The following is a 22,921-nucleotide window of genomic DNA, read 5'->3' on the forward strand; positions in this document are numbered from 1 at the left end:
ATAGCACCAATTAGGTAAATAGGGGAAATTGGGTAGAAATATTTCTTAAATTTATCTAGCATAGATTCAACAACAGAAGTATATCCTTCTTTCTTCTTCAAATTATGGAGTAAATGAGAAATTTCAGCAATATGAACTAAATCGTTTGCAATAGTAGGATAATAAGCTCCAGAAAACTCAAGTGTAGCCACATAAAATTTTTACAACATTTTCGATGACATCCTAAGTTCTAGATGTTAACAAACGGTTGGAATCGGTACAATGAGAATTAGAAACTTCAGTTATAGACATTTTATATTTATAAAAACATCTTAAGAATAAATAAGTATAATTCCACCTAGTAACTATTTCTTCAGGCATGAGTCTTGGTTTTAGTCCATATTTTACACATTTTTTCTTAAATGCATTTAATCTAGAACTTCTATTGTCACGACCCAATTTCACCTATAGGTCGTGATGGCGCCCAACACTACAGCTAGGCAAGCCAACTAATAAGTCAAACATATATTGGTTAAACTTTTATTCCAAAAAAATAATAAAATACAAATTTCTACCAATGTGTGTGCCAAGACCCGGCATCACAAGTGCATGAGCATCTAGTAGATTATACAAAACTCCAAATACTGTCTGAAATGAAATAGACATAATATAAATATCAGAAGAGACACTGGTAGCTGCAGAACGGCTCAGAAAGGCAGCTCACCACTATGCCTCGGGATGGTGTGGGTATGTGATGATAGGTCCTCCACCAGTACATGTCTCAGATCCTGCACAAAAAGTGCAGCAAGTGTAGTATGAGTACGTAAACAACGTGTACCCAGTAAGTATCAAGCCTAATCCCGAAGTGGTAGAGACGAGATGGCCGACCTTGACACTCACTATGGGTCAATAACAATTGAAATAAAACTAGGATATTTAAATCAGCATGATTTACAGAATTTACAATAATTTATTTAATCAGCAAAAATAATCAAATTCCTTCAAATGTAACAATTCTCAATATATTAATTAAATTCCTTCAATTCAAATAAATTCCAATTTATCAATTAAATCTCATTTACAGGAGTAACAATTAATTCCTAAACAAGCAAGAATAATAATTCATTAAATTCCAAGGATTTTCCAATTTATTAATTAGCTTCACAAGCTAAAATAAATTATTAAAGTATCGTGTAATTATTATTATTAAGCACGATTTCTGCCGAGCACGTACGGCCCAATCCAGAGTGTCGTGTACACTGCCGAGGGACGTGCGGTGCGATCCATAGATGCATCTATCCTGCCGAGGCGTTCGGCCCGCTCCACAAGAAAGGAGGACATTTTCTTATGTGCCTCCGGAAGGAGAGTATATTTATTATAAGGTAAATTCGGGAAGAGAACAATTTTTTTTAATAATTAATTGATTTAAACAAACAATCAAGCCTATGAGATTTCCATCCTTTAATATATTTATCTAACAATTCACAATATATTCATATAGATATCAATTAATATAAATAAATCAAAGAATACAATTTTCACAAGTAAGGCATGCTTTGAGTCCTAAACTACCCGGACTTTAGCATTAATAGTAGCTACGCACGGACTCTCGTCACCGCGTGCGTACGTAGCCCCCCACAATTAACAAAAATTATTTAATTTTAATCACCTATGAGGTAATTTCCCCTCACAAGATTAGACAAGAACCTTACCTCGTCTTGCTCCAATTTAATCCACAATTTTGCCTTTTCCACGATTATCCAACTCCGTCTGACTCGAATCTAGCCAAAATAATTCGATACAATCACTAAATATTGTAGAAATTAATTCTATAAGAAAATACTACATTTTAAAGAAAAATTCCTGAAATTAATTAAAAATTTGCCCGCGGGGGCCACATCTCGGAATCCGACGAAAGTTATAAAATCCGACAACCCATTCAATTACGAGTCCAACCATACCAGTTTCACTCAAATCTGACTCTGAATCGATACCGAAATCTCAAATTTCGTTTCTATGAGATTTCTAAACTTTTTCAAATTTCAATCTCAAAACACTAATTAAATTGTGAAAACAATGATATACTTATATATGTAGACCAAATCCGAGTTAGAATCACTTACCCCAATATTTTTCCCTTGAAAATCTGCCAAAAGTCGTCTCTGCTCAAGTTCAAGTTCGTTAAAAATGGCAAATGGGACGAATGCCCTCTTTTTATAAAACTGCCCAGCAGCCTTCGGAACTAGTCCTCGAACTGGACCTCGATCGCGACTTCGATCACAGGCTCGAGCCTGGACCTCGGTCATGGCCTCGATCAGGGCATCGAGGCTAGGCCTTCGATCATAGCCTCAATCATGGCATCGAGCTTGAGCCTTCGATTGTGACCCTCGATTTTGGGTCTCGATCCTGGCCCTTGAGCCTTGCCTTCGATCATGGCCCTCGAGCTGGACCTTCGATCATGGTCCTTGAGTTGGACCTTCGATCATGGCCCCCGAGTTGGACCTTCGATCATGGCTTCGATACACAAGCTCGAACCTATGCCTCTTCAAACCTGGGCTTGATACCTGGGCTCGATATCTGGGCTCGATCACAGCCCAGAATGTCCAACAAAAGAGGAAAAATTGCAGCAGCTTTTTAACTCAAATTTTTGATCCGTTAACGATCCGAAACTCACCCGAGGCCCTCAGGACCTCAACCAAATATACCAACAAGTCCTAAAATATCATACGAACTTAGTCGAATCTCTAAATCACATCAAACAACGCTAAAACTATGAATCATACCCCAATTCAAGCTTAATGAAACTAAGAGTTTTCAACTTCTACATTCAATGTCGGAACCTACCAAATCAACTCCGATTGACTTCAAATTTTACACACAAGTTATAAATTATATAACGGAGCTATGAAAATTTTCGGAACTGGATTCTGACTCCGGTATCAAAAATCAACTCATCGGTCAAACTTCCAAACTTAAATTCTTGTTTTTAGCCATTTCATGCCCAATTTAACTACGGACTTCCAAATAAATTTCCGAACACGCTCCTAAGTCCAAAATCACCATACAGAGCTGTTGGAATCATCAAAATTCTATTCCGGGGTCATTTTTCTCAAAATATTGACCGAAGTCACACTTAGCACTTTAAGGCCAACTTAAGGAACCAAATATTCCGGTTTCACCCCAAACCCTTCCAAATCCCGAACCAACCATTCCCGCTAGTCATAAATAATTACAAGCACCTACAGAAAGTTTTATTTTAGGGAACGGGGTTCTAAAAATTAAAATGACCGGTTGTGTCATTACATTCTCCACCTCTTAAACAAACGTTCGTCCTCGAACGAGTTTAGAATTGTACCTGGAGTGCTGAATAAGTGTGAATATCTGCTCCGCATGTCTTCCTCAGCCTCCCAAGTCGCTTCCTCGACTGGTTGGCCCCTCCACTGGACTTTTACTGCAGAAATCCTCTTGGACCTCAAGTGGCGAACCTATTTATCAACAATGGCAATTGGCTCCTCTTCATAACCCAAGCTATTATCTAGCTGAACTGTACTGTAGTCTAACACATGTGATAGGTCGGCATGATACTTCTGTAGCATAGATACGTGAAAAATTGGATGAACTCCCGATAGGCTGGGAGACAATGCAAGCTCATAAGCAACCTCCCCATCTCGTTTCAACACCTCAAATGGGCCTATAAACCTTGGGCTCAACTTGCCCTTCTTCCCGAATCTCAAAATTCCCTTCATCGGCGAAACCTTCAAGAGAACTTTTTCACCTACCATAAATGATATATCACGCGCTTTCTGATCCGCGTAACTCTTTTATCTGGACTGTGCTGTACGAAGTCGCTCCTGAATCAACTTTACCTTTTCCAAGGCATCCCTTACCAAATCAGTACCATATAACTTAGCCTCACCTGGCTCAAACCATCCGATAGGTGAACGACATTGCCGACCATATAAAGCCTCAAATGGAGCCATCTCGATGCTGGATTGGTAACTGTTATTATAAGCAAACTCGGCCAAAGGCAGGAAACGATCCCACTGACCTCCAAAGTCGATCACACATGCCCTGAGCATATCCTCCAAAATCTGAATTGTCCTCTCTGACTGTCCATCGGTCTGCGGATGAAAGGGTGTGCTGAGCTCTACACGGGTCCCCAACTCACTTTGTACTGCTCTCCAGAAATGTGAAGTAAACTGAGGACCTCTATCTGATATGATGGAAATTGGCACACCGTGCAACCGAACTATCTCCTGAATATAAATCTGGGCCAACCTCTCTGAAGTATACGTAGTCACAACAGGAATAAAATGTGCCGACTTAGTCAACCTGTCAACAATCACCCAAACTGCATCAAACATCCTCAAGGTCCGCGGAAACCCAACTACAAAATCCATAGTAATTCGTTCACATTTCCACTTTGGTATGGTCATCTGCTGAAATAGGCCACCTGGCCTCTGGTGCTCATAGTTAACTTGCTGGCAATTTAGACACCGAGCTACATACTCAACTATATCCTTTTTCATTCGTCGACACCAATAATGCTGCCTCAAGTCACGATACATCTTAGTAGCACCTGGATGAATAGAATATCGAGAACTGTGTGCCTCCTCCAGGATCATTTTCCTCAGTTCATCCACATTAGGAACACACAGACGATCCTGGAGTCGTAGAACACCATCTGCACCAATAGTGACTTCCTTGGCACTACCTCGTAGTACCGTTTCACGAAGAACCACCAGGTGTGGGTCATCATACTGGCGAGCCTTGATCTGCTCAAATAGTGAAGATTGGGCCACAACACATGCAAGAACTCGGCTGGGCTCTGAAATATCCAGCCTCACAAGTCTGTTAGCCAAGGACTGAATATCTGAGGCTAATGGCCTTTCCTCTGCTGAAATGAAAGCCAAACTACCCATACTCTCCGCCTTTCTGCTCAAGGCATCTGCAACCACATTTGCGTTGCCCGGATAATACAGGATAGTAATATCATAATCTTTTAGTAACTCCAGCCATCTGCGCTGTCTCAAATTTAGGTCCCTCTGCTTGAACAAATGCTGCAAACTGCGATGATCAGTGTAAACTTCACAAGACATCCCATAAAGATAATGCCTCCAAATCTTAAGAGCGTGAACAATCGCAGCTAACTCCAAATCATGTACTGGATAATTCTTTTCGTGAGGCTTCAGCTGACGTGAAGCATATGCAATAACTTGCCCTTCCTGCATCAATACACAACCCAAGCCAACGCGCAAAGCATTGCAATACATTGTATATATCCCCGAACCGGAAGGCAACACTAACACTGGTGCTGTAGTCAATGATGTCTTGAGCTTCTGAAAGCTCACCTCACAATTATCGGACCATCGGAATGGAGCACCCTTCTGGGTTAATTTGGTCAAAGGTGCTGCAATAGATGAAAAACCTTCCACGAACCGACGATAATAACCTGCCAAACCCAGAAAACTCCTGATCTCCATCGCCGAAGTAGGACGATACCAATTCTAAACTGCCTCAATCTTTTTGGGATCAACTTTAATACCTTCGCCCGATACGATATGTCCCAAAAATGCTACAGACTCTAGCCAAAACTCACATTTAGAGAACTTAGCATATAGCTTTTGTTCCCGCAATGTTTAAAGCAATACTCTCATATGCTGCTCATGCTCCTCCTTACTAGTGAGTAGATCAAGATGTCATCAATGAAGACAATGACAAACGAATCAATATATGGCATGAATACTCTGTTCATCAGATCTATAAACGCTGCCGGGGCATTAGTTAAGCCGAAGGACATCACCAGAAACTCATAATAACCATATGTAGTACGGAAAGCAGTCTTCGAAACATCTGAATCCCGAATCTTCAACTGATGGTACCCCGACCTCAAGTCGATCTTAGAGAATACCCTAGCACCCTGCAACTGGTCAAATAGATCATCAATACGTGGCAACGGGTACTTGTTCTTAATAGTGACTTTGTTCAATTGGCGATAATCAATACACATCCGCATTGTTCCATCCTTCTTTTTCACAAATAATACTGGTGCACCCCAAGGCGATACACTCGGTCTGACAAACCCTTTGGCTAATAACTCTTCAAACTGTTCCTTCAATTTTTTCAATTCTTTCGGAGCCACGCGATACGGTGGGATAGATATAGGATAGGTATCTGAAGCCAAGTCAATACAGAAATCAATATCACGATCAGGTGGCATACCTGGAAGATCTGACGGAAATACATCGGGGAACTCCTGAACTATAGGCACTGAATCAATAGCCGGAGTCTCTGCAGTAGTATCCCGAACATAGGCTAGATAAGCCAAACAACCCTTCTCAACCATGTGCTGAGCCTTTATAAAAGAAATAACTCGATTAAATGAACTAACATGCGAACCCTTCCACTCCAGCTTAGGCAATGCTGGAATAGCCAAGGTAATAGTCTTGGCATGACAATCTAGAATAGCATGATATGGAGACAACCAGTCCATACCCAGAATAATTTTAAAATCGGTCATCTCAAGCAATAGGATATCTGCTCTAGTTTCATAACCACATAATATAATAATACAGGACCGGTAGATCCGGTTCATGACAATAGAATCGCCCATAAGAGTGGACACATAAACAGGAGTACTCAAGGACTCACGAGAAATACCCAAGAATGGAGCAAATAGAGATGACACATATGAATACGTAGATCCTAGATCAAATAATACTGAGGCATCTTTGCCACAAATAGAAATAATACATGTAATCACGGCATCTGAGACCTCTGCATCTGGTCTAGCCGGAAAAGCATAGAACCGAGCTGGAGCGCCAACTGTCTGGCCTCCGCCTGGCTGACCTCCACCTCTAGGATGGCCCCTACCCACCTGTCCTCCACCTCTGGGTGGTCGGACTACTGGTGGAGCAACTGGTCCGGTAAGCATAGGCTGCTGACCCTGCTGTACTGGTCTACCTCGAAGCCTAGGGCAAAACCTCCGCATGTGACTGGGATCCCCGCACTCGTAACAACTCTTCGGTGCGATGGACTGCTGACTAAGTGTCTGGCCCTGGGGACCGGAATACCCACGAAAAGAACCATGAATAGCTGGTGGGCGATAAGAACTCTCTGGGATAGCACTGAGATAAGGTCGCACTAGAGCACCTCGAGGAGGTGGTGGTGCTGGACTGTCCCCTCACGAACTAACCTCTGCCCCCGGACGGAGCACCTCTGAACTCTCCAGAGTACCTGAACCGTTTATCTCTCATAATCTGCTCTCGGCTCCGCTGACGTACACCCTCAATCCTCCGGGCTATCTCCACAACTCGCTCATAAGAAGTACCCATCTCAACCTCTCGAGCCATAGTGGACTGAATACCAGTATGTAAACCGGCTACAAACCTTCGCACCCTCTCCGCCTCAGTAGGGAGTATCATTAGTGCATGGCGAGATAATTCAGAAAACCTCGCCTCATAATCAGTCACTGACATCTGACCCTGCTGGAGCTGCTCAAACTGAAACCGTAACTCTTCCCTCTGGGAGGGTGGAATATACATGTCCAAGAAGATACGGGTGAACCTGTCCCAAGTCATGGGAGGAGAATCTGCTGGTCTGCCAAGAGCATAAGACTGCCACCATCTACGGGCTCTACCCTCTAGCTGAAAAGTAGCGAAATCAACCCCATGGGATTCCAATATCCTCATGTTGTACAGTCTATCCTTGCAACGATCAATGAAATCCTGTGGATCCTCATGTCGCTTACCCCCTAAGACAGGAGGATGTAGTCTAGTCCATCTGTCCAATAGTTTCCGAGGATCGGCGGCTACAGCTGGCCTGGGCTCAGGTGTAGCTGCTGCCACTGGCTGGAATCCACCCACGGGTAGTGCACCCTGAGTCTGATATACAGCAGCTGCCTGTCCATGAGCCTGCGCGGTAGGGGTCTGTGCTCCCCCGCCCGCCTGAGATGTGGCTGGGTCTGCCGAAAATAAACCGGCCTGAGTCATATTGTCCATGAATCACAACATACGACCCATGACATCCTGAAATTCCGGTGCAGATGTGAAGTCCACCGGAACTGGCTCTACCACACACACTTCACCCTGCTCCTCAATAATGGGATTTTCTGCTGGATTCACTGGTGGCATAACTGGAATAGTCCTGGGACGTCCTCGCCCTCTACCACAGCCTGGAGCCCTCCCTCGGCCTCTAGCAACTGAGGGAGTAGCTCTTCCCTGGTATGGAATCTCATTAGAGCATATTCTCACTATCTGTGAGAGAATAAGAGAAGGATATTTAGTACTACATCAATTGCACGATGGAATATGAAGAAAGGTAGTTTCCTAACACCATATAGCCTCTCGAAGATAAGTACAGACGTATCCGTACCGATCCGCAAGACTCTATTAGGTCTGCTCATAACTTGTGAGACCTACGTGAACCTAGTGCTCTGATACCATGTTGTCACGACCCAATTTCACCTATAGGTCGTGATGGCGCCCAACACTACAGCTAGGCAAGCCAACTAATAAGTCAAACATACATTGGTTAAACTTTTATTCCAAGAAAATAATAAAATACAAATTTCTACCAATGTGTGTGCCAAGACCCGGCGTCACAAGTGCATGAGCATTTAGTAGATTATACAAAACTCCAAATACTGTCTGAAATGAAATAGACATAATATAAATATCAGAAGAGACACTGGTAGCTGCAGAACGGCTCAGAAAGGCAGCTCACCACTATGCCTCGGGATGGTGTGGGTATATGATGATAGGTCCTCCACTAGTACATGTCTCAGATCCTGCACAAAAAGTGCAGCAAGTGTAGTATGAGTACGTAAACAACGTGTACCCAGTAAGTATCAAGCCTAATCCCGAAGTGGTAGAGACGAGATGGCCGACCTTGACACTCACTATGGGTCAATAACAATTGAAATAAAACTAGGATATTTAAATCAGCATGATTTACAGAATTTACAATAATTTATTTAATCAGCGGAAATAATCAAATTCCTTCAAATGTAACAATTCTCAATATATTAATTAAATTCCTTCAATTCAAATAAATTCCAATTTATCAATTAAATCTCATTTACAGGAGTAACAATTAATTCCTAAACAAGCAAGAATAATAATTCATTAAATTCCAAGGATTTTTCAATTTATTAATTAGCTTCACAAGCTGAAATAAATTATTAAAGTATCGTGTAATTATTATTATTAAGCACGATTTCTGCCGAGGACGTACGGCCCAATCCAGAGTGTCGTGTACACTGCCGAGGGACGTGCGGCGCGATCCATAGATGCATCTATCCTGCCGAAGCGTTCGGCCCGCTCCACAAGAAAGGAGGGCATTTTCTTATGTGCCTCCGGAAGGAGAGTATATTTATTATAAGGTAAATTCGGGAAAAGAATAATTTCTTTTAACAATTAATTGATTTTAACAAACAATCAAGCCTATGAGATTTTCATCCTTTAATATATTTATCTAACAATTCACAATATATTCATATAGATATCAATTAATATAAATAAATCAAAGAATACAATTTCCACAAGTAAGGCATGTTTTGAGTCCTAAACTACCCGGACTTTAGCATTAATAGTAGCTACGCACGGACTCTCGTCACCGCGTGCGTACGTAGCCCCCCACAATTAGCAAAACTTATTTAATTTTAATCACCTATGAGGTAATTTCCCCTCAAAAGATTAGACAAGAGACTTACCTCGTCTTGCTCCAATTTAATCCACAATTTTGCCTTTTTCACGATTATCCAACTCCGTCTGGCTCGAATCTAGCCAAAATAATTCGATACAATCACTAAATATTGTAGAAATCAATTCTATAAGAAAATACTACATTTTAAAGAAAAAATCCTGAAATTAATTAAAAATTTGCCCGCGGGGCCCACATCTCGGAATCCGGCAAAAGTTATGAAATCCGACAACCCATTCAATTACGAGTCCAACCATACCAGTTTCACTCAAATCCGACTCCGAATCGATACCGAAATCTCAAAATTTCGTTTCTATGAGATTTCTAAACTTTTTCAAATTTCAATCTCAAAACACTAATTAAATTGTGAAAACAATGATATACTTGTATATGTAGACCAAATCCGAGTTAGAATCACTTACCCCAATATTTTTCCCTTGAAAATCTGCCAAAAGTCGTCTCCGCTCAAGCTCAAGTTCGTTAAAAATGGCAAATGGCACGAATACCCTCTTTTTATAAAACTGCCCAGCAGCCTTCGGAACTAGTCCTCGAACTGGACCTCGATCGCGGCTTCAATCACAGGCTCGAGCCTGGACCTCGGTCATGGCCTCGATCAAGGCATCGAGGCTGGGACTTCGATCATAGCCTCAATCATGGCATCGAGCTTGAGCCTTCGATTGTGACCCTCGATCTTGGGTCTCGATCCTGCCCCTCGAGTCTTGCCTTCGATCATGGCCCTCGAGTTGGACCTTCGATCATGGCCCTCGAGTTGGACCTTCGATCATGGCCCTCGAGTTGGACCTTCGATCATGGCGCTCGAGTTGGACCTTCGATCATGGCTTCGATACACAAGCTCGAACCTGTGCCTCGTCAAACCTGGGCTCGATACCTGGGCTCGATATCTGGCTCGATATCTAGGCTCGATCCCAGCCCAGAATGTCCAACAGAAGAGGAAAAATTGCAGCAGCTTTTTAACTCAAATTTTTGATCCGTTAACCATCTGAAACTCACCCGAGGCTCTCGAGACCTCAACCAAATATACCAACAAGTCCTAAAATATCATACGAACTTAATCGAACCTCTAAATCACATCAAACAACGCTAAAACCATGAATCATACCCCAATTCAAGCTTAATGAAACCAAGAGTTTTTAACTTCTACATTCAATGTCGGAACCTATCAAATCAACTCCGATTGACCTCAAATTTTACATACAAGTCATAAATTACATAACTGAGTTATAAAAATTTTTGAAACTGGATTCCGACTCCGGTATCAAAAAGTCAACTCATCGGTCAATCTTCCAAACTTAAATTCTTGTTTTTAGCCATTTCATGCCTAATTTAACTACGGGCTTCCAAATAAACTTCCGAACACGCTCCTAAGTCCAAAATCACCATACAGAGCTGTTGGAATCATCAAAATTCTATTCCGGGGTCGTTTTTCTCAAAATGTTGACCGAAGTCACACTTAGCACTTTAAGGCCAACTTAAGGAATCAAATGTTCCGGTTTCACCCCAAACCCTTCCAAATCCCGAACCAACCATCCCCGCAAGTCATAAATCATTACAAGCACCTACATGAAGTTTTATTTTAGGGAACGGGGTTCTAAAAATTAAAATGACCGGTTGGGTCATTACATCTATTATTTTCTTGAATTATACCAACAACTCTTCTAACTAAAGTGATCTCATCTCTAAATAATTCAAGGCCACTCTTCACAATTAAATTATAAATATAATATGCACACCTAACATGAAATATTTCAGGAAGTGGTGGGTGTAGATGCAATTTTAATATTGTAATAGCAACATTCTTTTTAGAAGCATTATCAAATGACATATACAAAACTTTTTCTGAAAGATTGTAAAATATAGCAACTTCATGGATAGTATTACTTATAAATGCGCCAGTATGACTTAGATCTTCATCATATTTAAAAGCAATAATACGTTTTTGCGTACAAAAATTATCATCTATCCAATACAGTCAAATACAGTCAGACCTCTCTATAACATCATCCCTATATAACAACACTTCACTATAAAAGTCAAGCTTTTTCGGAACCAATTTTCATGTTATGTTATAATATATGTTCTATATAATAGCATTTCGCTATAACATTCAAAAATATTCGAAACAAACGAGGCTGTTATAGAGAATTTTGGCTGTAATTATTTTCATTAATAGCACGGCCAATATCTGAAGTAAGAGAAACCCTACAAGAAAGACTGGCGAACAAATAACGTATATATGTCTGATATTGTCCAAAAAGCCTAAAGATATCAGCTCTACAAGTACTTCTAGGAATACCTTTAAACATGGTTATCAATTCTTGAATATAAGTAACAAGATATGGTGAGGCAGCAAAACTAAAAGGTAAAGAACCTAAAACAATCATTTTAGCTAATTCTTCCCGATCTTTCGCTATATCGTATTTACTCATTAAACTTCCAGTACCCGAGTTAAGTTTTTGTTGCCCACCATCCTCATCAACACCCCATGCAATAAGATGGTTATCTACCATGTGCCTACGAAGTTGACCCGTTCCCCCTGCCTTACCTCCGGTCTCATGTTTATAAACTTCCTTACAAATTTGACATATTACGTAATTTTTATCTTCTTCTAGTCTTTCAAGAAAAATTCTAACACTTACTTCTTAATCTTCGATTCCTCTTAATAGGGAGGAGAGGCCTACCTGTATTACAACAACCTCCACCCCTAGTATTTGGAGTTTGACTAACATTACCAGGTGTAGCTGGTGGTGTTTTAAGATTATCAGATGATTGAATATCATCCAAATTATCATCTATACCATAATTTTCTTGAAATTGCTCATAATCTACATTTAAATTTTCAGGTGAACTTTCAGAAATATGTGTAAAGCTACTAGAAGAACCAGCACCACCTCTTGATTTTTTAGGAGTTTTACTCTTACTACTACCACCCATACTAGTACACGTTTTTTGGTTGCTCTAAATATATCCATTATGTAAATTGAATTAATAATTATAAATAATAAAATAAAAATATACACCAAAGAAGAGAAAGAGATGGAATGAGTATACCGAAATTTCGGATGCCGCACTAAATTTGATATCAAACTTCAGTTGATACTTGATATTTGATGATACTGAAGGGGTAGAAGGGGTATTTTCTTAAGGGGTAGGTCGAAATGGCCATTTTTACAAAAAATGGACGTTGCCCAACGGTCATTTTTGAATTTGACCGTTGGCAATGGTCAAAAAAAATTTAAAAAATATATTTCCAACGGTAATAGGGTTGGACCGGGCTAACCGGGTTCCGGGGCACCAGTTACCAAAATACGTTCGTTCCCGCCTGGCTCCCCCCCAACCCTCTTCAACCCGTCCCATCCCCTAGTGTACCGGGCTGAATCGGGTCGAACCGGGCTGTCATTGGACTGGCCCGACCCGATTAACAAGTATATGATGGACTCGCACCCTAAGGAAGGATAAACTCAGGCAAATATTTGATTTGGCGATAGACTCGCGCCACAAGTTTACCGCGAGACTCAAGTATATAGGCAAAATCGGGGAGTGAGAAAATTAAGTTTAGAAGTGGTTGTCGAGAGCTTTTAAGGAGACTCGATCAAGCCATTAATGCACTCCAAAGGAGAGTTAGGGTAAATCTCACAAATGATCATATAACTATGATATTTTTTCACCAAAGGCATATAACTATATTTTCTCACACAAAAATCATAAAACTATTACTAACTCACACCAAAATCATAGTGGCTGAAAAATATAAATTTTCAGTAGTATTTTCTTATTCCACGATTTTTATTTTTTATTTCAAGGCTAATAAATAATAACCTAATTAAAATAGGAATGACCCAACCCAACCCGATCCACCCAACCCAGTAGCCACATATATAAATTAACATAATACTAAAAGTGAATCTTTCAAAACACGATACTTCTATCTTTTTTTTTTTTTTTTTTAAGATTTTCATTCAAATTGATAGCATTTTTGTTTTAAGCGCTCTCTAATTATGCTTTTTTTTTTGTGAGAATCTCATGCATTCCAAACTAAGTTTTTTTGCGGGGGAAGGATTCACTTTTAGTATTATTTTAATTTTCATACATGGGTATTAGGTTAGGTTAGTTGGGTCATTCCTATTTTAAGCGAAAAATATAAAATTGATCGGTCGGCCGAAATTAATTTCATTCGCTAGACAAAAAATATATGAATATGTATATAATACACACACACACACACACACACACACACACACACACACACACACACACATATATATATATATATATATATATATATATATATATATATATATATATATATATATATATATATATAGTATTCAACTATTATTTTCGAGAGAGGCTAAAAATATATATTTCTCCTATTTTAGTTGGGTTATTATTTATTAGACTGAAAATAAAAAAAAAAATCTCGAATAAGGCAATACTACCGGAATTGTTCTTTTCCGCTAACGATGATTTTTGTGTGAGCTAGCTTAAGGGTATTTTAGTTCACCTATTTTCATTAAATATATAAAGGGTTGTTTTTGTACAAATATCAAAAGCGGGGACAAAACTTGAACACCAGCACAAAAATATCCTATTTGTGCAAATCACCCCTTAAAACCGGCTGCCTGGTTCAAATTCTAGCCCAATCTATATTATTGGGCCACATGACCCATTTATAAGAAGAAGAATTAATCCAAATAGCCGCCCACCCTAGAACTTAAACTAAAAATAGCCAGCGAATATATTATATGCATAATTTATGTGTTAAATGTGTATAATCATATATAATCAATGTATAGTCTATGTATATGGCTAGAAAAAATAAATAATTAATATGACCGGCTATTTGTGTAAAAATCCCTTATAAGAATATAACCGGCCCAAAGCTGGACGACCCGGAACGACGCCGTACACTACAATTTTATGGCCCAGGGAATGGACACGCTGAGAGAAAAGGACATTCCACGTAAGCAAAAGTTCAAAATTGAAAAAGGAACATTCACAAAAAAAACAAAATGTTTTTCCTTTTCAAATGAAACATTTTTGAGAAAAATGAATGAAAAGTTAGAATTAACTGCCAAAACCTGTCAGTTTGTAAATATTGCGGCAGGGTTTTTGTAGGGTTTTTCCAATTTCACAAATACTGCATATATAATCGAAGAGAAAATCTTTCACTTTCACATTTAAATTCGTTTACACTACATGTGCATATGTATATATACATATGTAAAAGAGTGGTAGAGAGAAGAAACAAGGATAAAGAGAACATGTGTTCTTTGAAAAATGCTACAGAAACGGTGGTCTTAGAACATGAAGAAGATGAACCAATATTGAAAGAAGAATCCCAAAAGTACTGCACCTTTTCAATTAGATACCCACAACTTTAGGAAATATACAAGAAAGCACAAGCCAGTTTCTTGACTGGTAATAAATAATGCACATATTTGTAAAAGAATGTTCCATAATTCTTTTTCCTTTTTCTTCTTCTGTTGAAATTTGGTTGCATTGTTATTCTATGTTCTGAATTTGTTATGCAAAATTGTGTCTGTTTACTTATTCCTGTCACTTATTTGTTTATGATCAGTTCATTTCTGTAAAGTTTGTTGCTTTATATGGTTTCTTGGGCTAGTAATGTGCATATTTAAAGTTTCAAATTTATTTTTTGTTCCTTTTATTTGTTATTTTGTATTTGTCAGTGTTGAAATTTGGTTGCACTATTAGTCTATATTCTAAATTGGGTATGCAAAATTGTGATTTTTTTACTCTGTGTCACTTTTTCATCAATGTTGAGGTTTTTACTATAAAATTTGCTGTTTTTAATCTCACTTATTTGTTTATGATGAGTTTTATCCCTAACCTTGGTGCTTATAGGAGTGTTTGCACTTTTTGAGAGAAAGATTTTGGCACTGTGGTGGTTTGCATTGTTTTCGTTTCATTATTTGTCTATATTCTGAATTGGGTGTGCAAATTGTGTTTATTTACTTCTTCATGTCACTTGTTTGTTTGTGATCACTTTTTTCTCTAAAGTTTGCTGCTTTATAGAGTATTAGTTTCTATTGCAAGAGTGGTTACTATTTTCTTTAAAGTTTGCATTATTCATCTATATTCCATTGTGTTTATTTATGTCGTCAAGTCACTTATTTGATTATGATGATTTTTCCCTTTACAGTTTGCTGCTTTTATGAGTTTTATCTAAAGTTCAAAGTTTTCCTTTTAAATTTTCCGTTCTTCATCTATATTCTGACTTGACTATGCAAATTGTGTTCATTTACATCTTCACTACTCCTATTTTGTTTGTGATGGGGGTTTTTCTGTAAATTTTGCTTTTTTATATGAGTTTTCTCTGAAGTATTATTCAATTGTAACTTTTAGTATTTGGTTGCCGGAAGTGGTGGAATACCGCAGGCTGTGGCAACTCCTTTTGTGGTGGGACTGCTTTCCCCGACCCTAATGGTTGATGCTTTTTAGGAAATTCATATACTCCTTTGAAAGTTGGAGAAATCATTGACCATTAGAACCACACGTAGAGGATGTTGCTGCAGTTGGACTTGTGTTAGTTGGGGAATGTTGTCTTTAAAAGGTTAATATTTGCAGTTTATAGCTCGCAAGCAGAAGGAGTAGATTCCTTTTGAGAGATCTTTCTTTTTTGATAACCGAGCAAATCCGTGGGATTTAGCTTGTCCGCCACAGTTGACGCACATGTTCGTAAATTGAGGGAGTATGGGCCGGTCCCTCTCCCTCCACTGACTTAAATATCAAGCTTTAGTTTTCGGCAAGGTTCGAATTCGTGATGTCCGTGTATCAAACATCCTGTGTTGTGCTTCCTTTATCATTGAACCAAAGCCCTAGGGGCAGTCGTTCGAGAGAACTCAGTTGGCTTAGAGATAGTTCGGGTGGGGATTCGTATAAGAATTAATAACACAAGTAAATGGATAGTTGAGTCGTCAATCCTGCACCAATCGTTGATGAGTTGTCTTGCTCGAAAGCTATAAGTTGCCCCCTAAACTCGGGATCCATTCTGCCTGAAATCTATAACGTGTCCCCAGGGCTTGATCTAGTGCTAAGAGCGTAGCGCTTGATGTGTGGTTTAGTTGCATGTCACGGGATCAAACCCTTCCGCAGATAAAAAGCTTGGTATTAATTTAAATGGAGATGGGCAGAGGAGCGGGTCCATCTTTCAATGAGTTTCCAGCCATGCGCGACTGGCCCTTGGAGATTTCTAAGTAATTAAGAAAAACGTGTTCATGTGGGTGAAGAAGAGAAGTTTGACAAGCTAAGGAAATCCAGGGAATAGCGACTGATTGTTAAAATCATAGTTAAGTGGTAACATGATGTAGGGGATCATGGGTGATTGTTAAAATCACAGCTAAAGGGTAACACAATGTAGAAAGTTTAACACTTGCCACATTAACTCCTCAATATTACTATCACAGTATCTTAAAGGCCCGAGCAATCAACTGTTGGTCTGATTCTGTTGACTTTTTTTGTTGAATGCGTTAAGAATTAGCTCTACGTTTCCACATTTTTTGTTTCATATCAAAGGGTGGCCTAGAGTAATAAAGGTTGCTATGGTTTTGTTAGTAAATAGACCTCCAACTCTCTGTATCATCGTAATATAAGGAATAAAAATGCACATGCTTATGTATATATTAATGGTTTATAGAAAGGCTGTGTGTGAGTACAGCTGAAGAAGTGTAAGAACTAAAGCTCAATTTCTGGTGCCTTCAATCCATTGCATGGGAAAAGGGCATATATTCTGATATTTAGGGAGGTCAATTCCACTTAAAAGAAATACCATTTTGAAACTAGTCATACTAGAAGTGCATGCTGTTATTTGTGTTTTTGACACTGTTGGGATAGGCTGTGGTAGATATTGCTTGCAGTAACTTCTGCAGCCTTTTTGAAACTTCCCAGGATTGTTATCTCATCCTTTTCGTTGGTTTTAAAGCTTGTGTTCTGTTTACTAATGACTATATGGCAGTGGTCTGGTGCTATTGGCAACCTGTCTTCTGCATATAAATATGTTTGCTAATTACTGCATATTTGTGCATCTAGCTTCTGCTATAGCTGTACACTGTACTAATCTAACATATCCTTCTTCGCTTTCGAATATATTGGATACAGCTGAGGAGGTTGATCTCTCTCAAGATTTGCAGCAATGGGAAGCCTTGTCTGAATCTGAGAAGCACTTCATCAGTCATGTTCTGGCATCTTTTGCTGCATCAGATGGAATTGTGTTGGAAAAGTTGGCTGCTAGGTTTCTAAATGATGTTCAGATTCAAGAGGTGAAATGGCTGACTTCATTTGCATATCTTTATCTTAAATATAAAAACAATCGAGTGACTCTGCTTGATGTTGATTAATCTCCTGTTCCAAAAGTGTTCCATTTTTCTTAATAAGATAATATTCCGTTTCAGAAGTGTTCCTTTGTCCTCCGACTCCCTTCCCTTCCCCTAAAAAAATGAAAAATGTAAAAAAAAAAATTATAATCCTTTCTCTCATCGTCCTTGTTTTTTTTATGAACTTTAAAGTTAAACACTCATGAAGCACAAAGGGTATATTAGGAATAACACACAGTATTAGTAATTACTCCATCCGTTTCATGTTGACTGGTCAGGGAGTTTAAGAAAGAAATGAAAACTTTTGAAACTTGTGGTTTTAAACATGCCATAATATTTGTGTGGCGATGAAAGCTTGTCGTGAAGGACAGGGGCGGCTCAACATTGTCGGTGGCCTAAAGCCAAATCTTGATGAGAGGACTTAATTCCTTTTTTACTAAAATATTTTCTTTATATTTTTATTTGAAGTCTATGTTCCTAACTACTTAAAATGCGAAGTTACCGATAATTTTATTAGTAACTTATTCTATTTTTTTCAACTGATCATACCACTAATCCTTTTAATCTCTACTAAGACGTTAATCCTGGGTAAATTTTATCATTTAATTTAGAAAAACTTTTTTCCGCAGATATAACTGTTATAGGATTATTATTCTACGAGTAATATAGGTGTTTGAGAAAAAAATCAAGTCTTGTTTTCTGATCGAGTATATTGATTAGAGTATTGTCTCTACTTGTAGTATTTTCTTTAACACTTTTAATTGAAAATTAAGTTTAAGCTATCAATATCAGAGTGACTATTATATTTTTACCGAGATCGAGGCATTTTTTAGATTCTTATCTTTTAGTGATCTCAAATTTTTCTCACAAAACAGAAAATCAAAAATATTTTCACATGTTTCGAATTATTCAAATCTTAATGGTTAACTTTAATAACAAATCAAAGTTTTTTTTTTCTTTTCTTTTTTATTATAAATTATACGTTTTACTTTAAGTTATTCAGATTTTTTTTTTTATAAAAATAGTGGTAACTTATAAAACTATTACTACTTGTGAAAAATGGGGCCTCCAAAACTTTAGGGGCCTAAAGTCATTGCTTTGGCTGCCTCACCCTTCAGCCGACACTAGTGAAGGGCAAAGAAGTTTAAGTTCAATTGTTTCGAAATTTTGAAAGGGTTCATTCTTTTTGGAACATACTAGAAAGGAAATAGGGTCACGTGAACTGAAACAGAGGGAGTAGTTGTCTTCTGTATTATTATGTAATATTGTTGGAATAACACTTCTGGAAGCTGTTTTTGGTAGATTTCTCATTGCTAACACATCTGCTTCTAAATAACTAAAAAGAAACGGATAGTTGGAGCACCATACTGAAAAATTATCATCAGTGCCTAAATATATTGGAGGGGATATCACATTCATTAAACCTGACAACTAGGCATTACTGGAAAGGAGAGTATCTAGATTAATTTGCATATTTTTCTTGTCCCTTAATCGATGCATTTCACTGGCTAATCGGGTAACTTGCCAATAATGTGTGAGTGGTTTTAATACTCAATAAGCTGTTGATGCATTTTTTCCAATACTTAACCTCTCTTCTGCCAATGAACTTGTAAGAAACATTCTCATTTTGGCAGCATGTCTTTCAAATGGTTAATCATCTGATAATAAGAACTTTTGGAGGGTAGGGAGCAATATTTTAGGTGTTTAGCCAATATGGTTTTTGTAAAATAACTCTGATTTTACAGACAACATCATTCTTCTTTCTGCAAGCACGCCCATTTTATGGTTTTCAAATTGCAATGGAAAATATTCACTCCGGTAGAGCTTTCTAACTGTTTGTGTGCAGTCAACATGTTTTTTCTCTTTTGCTTGTTATTCTTTTAGAGAAGTAAGGGGTTTGTAGTATGTACTCTTTAGATGTCTGATTGGAGCGTCTCTACTTATAGAGATGTACAGCTTGCTTCTGGAGACTTATATCAAGGACTCAAGGCATAAAAATAAGCTTTTCAATGCAATTGAAAGCATTCCTTGTGTCTCACGGAAGGCCAAGTGGGCCTTGAATTGGATACAGAGGTATCAATTCATCTTTCCTATCCATTGTTTTAACCTTTCTGGTCTTAATGAATATATTTAAGACCCTTAATATATGTAAGCAATATGAGAAACAATTAATTCTGGTTAACTATTTCGGACATTGTACCTTGTCGGGGAAAAAAACTACTTGGGATATAGTACGATTGTTGCTCATTCTTTTGTAACCGATCTTTATCTTTTACTCGCATTACTTGCATGGATTGATGACTTTTAACTGCTCCTATGGCGTATTTTGTTTCTTTATTTTTTTCCTACTTCTTTCTTCTGGAGGTTGTTTGATAAATCTATATTATTTCGCTTTTCAGTTTCTGAAGTTACATTGATACAAAAATGAATACGCTATATGTTTTTTCAATTTTTATATATCTAGAATTGATGATGCTGGCCAAAATCGACCTTACTGACTGCATCCTTTGGTTACCTCTTTTACATTCTTCATGCAGTTCCAGCTCATTTGCTGAGAGGCTTGTAGCCATTGCCTGTGTGGAAGGAATTTTTCTTTTCGGGAAGGTATGCTGCTAATTCATTATTTGGTCTAAATGATTCCAGTTAGAATGGTTAGATTTGCTCCTTACTTGTAGTATTGAAGGTTAATATTACACGCTGTAACTCATTTTGTTTGCAGCTTTTGTGCCATTTTTTGGTTGAAAAAGAAGGGTTTGATGCCGGGATTGACCTTTTCAAATGAGCTCATTTCAAGGGATGAGGGTCTCCACTGTGACTTTGCTTGCCTTCTTTATGGGTAATTGTTTCAACTTTCAAGTAACCTTCAGAATTCCCGTTACAGCGTTACCCACCTCCTACAGATTCTCTTCTTTTTTTTTTCTCTTTGCTTTCTTTCTTCTCAGTAATAGTGGGAAGAAATGGCTTGATGAACATAGCTTGATGAACATAGCTTGATAAAGTTTAACTAATTTCTGTTGTGCAGTTTTCTGAGAAAGCAATTGGCTGTTCAAAAGGTTCATCAGATTGTGCATGAAGCTGTTGAAATTGAGACGGAATTTGTCTGTGATGCCCTTCCGTGTGCATTGATTGACATGAATGCAGAACTAATGAGTCAGTACATAAAGTTTGTTGCTGATCGTCTCCTGGTACCAAGTCACTACTTAACGCTTTTTGCTTGAGGGTGGATGTAATTAGTCATTCTCTTTGAACTAACAAGTTTGATAATCGTCTTTTCAGGTTGCATTAGGGTACGATAAGAAGTATAATGTTGAGAACCCCTTCGATTGGATGGAATTTATTTCACTTCAGTAAGTATCAATGCGTACAAAGTTGGTTCTGACTCTGTTTTGTAGCAATTCTGCATTTTCTTTAGAAGGATAACATACAAGTAGTGGCTGGAAAAGTATAGATAGGATCCACGAAGTGATTAAGTTAATTGACGTTTAACTTAGTATGATTATTTGGATTCCACCTTCTTTACTGGGGCCTATGGGCTAGTAAAAGTTTCCTCTATGATTTAATTTGATCATGTTTATAGTTTCTAATTCAGTTTTTGACTGTGCAGGGGCAAAGCCAACTTCTTTGAGAGAAGAGTAGGTGACTATCAGAAGGCTTCTGTGATGTCAAGTTTGCAAGACAATGGCAAGAATTTTGAGTTCAAACTAGATGAGGACTTCTAGAGATTTTTCCTTTTCCCTTTTTGTCCCCTCAGTAAGAGGCTTTAGCATCACCTTGATGCTGAAAGATGGCATCTTTTTGTAGTACCATTCATTAAGGATCATATTGTTTATAGTAAGGTTGGGAGTTGTTGGAGGGAGGGAGCCGAGGGTCTATCGGAAACAGTCTCTCTACCTTAGGGTAGGGATAAGGTCTGCGTACAAACTACCCGGGATTATATACTGGCTTGTTGTTGTTGTTGTTATTGGTTATAGTAAATACCTTTTTCTCACATTTAGAAGGGCACTTGATTGCCTTATGTGAAGAAAAAGTAAGCGTATTTGTCATAATGTCAAACGTGATAATTTTGGTAGTTATGAGTGTTGGTTGGACTTTGAAGACTATGTGAAACTCTTTGGCCAACTACTTGTTGCCTAGTAAGGGCAAAGATAGTGAAAATTGGTTCTTGGGTTCATCTTCTTTAGGTGGATTGGCTCAATCATCATTTGGTTTCCACTTCATGCCCCACTTTTACTTGTTGCTTTTTATCCATTTCATCATAAATATTCTTCACACAAGATATGGAGCAGAGAAGAAGGACATTAGATTTCTGCTGCATGGAACTTTGTTATTTATTCTTTTTAACCTTAGTGGCGGTCTACGTCAAACTCCGTGGGTTGCAGCCGTTCGTCGGACCCTGCGTAAATGTGGGATACCTTGTGCATCAGGCTATCCTTTTTTGCGATTATGCTGTGGATTGTGTGATTTTGTAACTTAGCTAGTATAGTAAATGAATCAATCTAACATTTTACTTGGTGCTATTTGTTGTGTCTACATTTTTGCAGTGGAAGGTGCTTCTGTCACATCATTGAAACAATGTGTTTAAATTTGTATCTATAAGGTAACAGAATTAGACACTAGCCAAAATCTTGAAGCACTAGCAGAAATGGGAAGAAACTTGGTTGTCACATCCCATCAGAAAGGCCATTTTGGTGGAGCTCTTGTAATTTCTTCTGTCCACAAGTTTTGCCACTATATTTGCTCATCCATCTTAATATTAAGAAAATAATATTAAGAAGGTAGAAGGGAGGAAAAGAGTTCCATGCTTCACCCATTTGCTGTCTCTCTGAATCATCAAATGTGCACACTCCACATGATGCAAACAGAAAAAGAAAATAAAAAGAGTTGGT

General features: G+C 38.4%; 1 pseudogene; it reads left to right on the forward strand.

The window, feature by feature from the left end:
• Positions 1 to 14,677: 14,677 nt before the first annotated feature.
• LOC104109638 (ribonucleoside-diphosphate reductase small chain A-like) lies at positions 14,678 to 22,213 on the forward strand (annotated as a pseudogene).
• The last annotated feature ends 708 nt before the right edge of the window (positions 22,214 to 22,921 follow it).

The sequence above is a fragment of the Nicotiana tomentosiformis genome, chromosome 9 (assembly GCF_000390325.3).
Source record: "Nicotiana tomentosiformis chromosome 9, ASM39032v3, whole genome shotgun sequence".
In the NCBI taxonomy this organism is placed as follows: domain Eukaryota; kingdom Viridiplantae; phylum Streptophyta; class Magnoliopsida; order Solanales; family Solanaceae; genus Nicotiana; species Nicotiana tomentosiformis.